Source organism: Bison bison, unplaced genomic scaffold (assembly GCF_000754665.1).
Source record: "Bison bison bison isolate TAMUID 2011002044 unplaced genomic scaffold, Bison_UMD1.0 scf7180017864037, whole genome shotgun sequence".
NCBI classification, from domain to species: Eukaryota; Metazoa; Chordata; class Mammalia; order Artiodactyla; family Bovidae; genus Bison; species Bison bison.
Genome location: NW_011494609.1, coordinates 6,957,266 through 6,957,784, shown reverse-complemented (window position 1 = coordinate 6,957,784; position 519 = coordinate 6,957,266). Strand labels below are relative to the sequence as shown.

The following is a 519-nucleotide window of genomic DNA, read 5'->3' as shown; positions in this document are numbered from 1 at the left end:
TGGGTGGGGGGCCCATCGCCCTGAAACCCTCCTTCTGTCCGCAGGCCTACCTGACCAAGGTGTGGTGGGGCCAGCTCAGCGTGGACAATGGGTTCTGGCGCCTGGTGCTGTGCATGTTGGTCTTCCCGCTGCTCTACACTGGCCTCGTCTCCTTCAGGTGCCGGCCCTGCAGCCGGGCCGCTGGGGCTTGGGGCCAGACCTCCCTTCCCAAATGCCCCCTCTGGGTGTGTTCACTGCTGCCACCGGTCCCAGGATGGAGGGGATTCGCGCTGGGGAAGAGTGAGAACTGCCATCGCCCAGTATCCACCGGGGCCGAGTTCCACCATGGCCTGAGGATTTTTTGATAGCCCTAAAGGAACCCGAGGGCCCTTCGGGGACCTCTTTGAAGGGCCGTCTGGCCAGGCCCGTACCATAGCCATGCGTGGAGGGTGGGTGGCCAGCCGCAAGTCCTGGGCCTCCCTTCTGTGGTGTGACCCGTGGCTGAGCTTGCCCCTCACGGCCGTGGTCTCCCCTGCCCAT

The 519-nt window shown here is 65.3% G+C and overlaps 1 protein-coding gene across 1 annotated transcript in view; it reads left to right on the top strand.

Annotated features, from left to right (window-relative positions):
* Positions 1–519, top strand: part of TRPM2 (transient receptor potential cation channel, subfamily M, member 2) — a 44,389-nt gene that overhangs the window by 26,651 nt on the left and 17,219 nt on the right. The gene's annotated exons all lie outside the window — the stretch shown is intronic.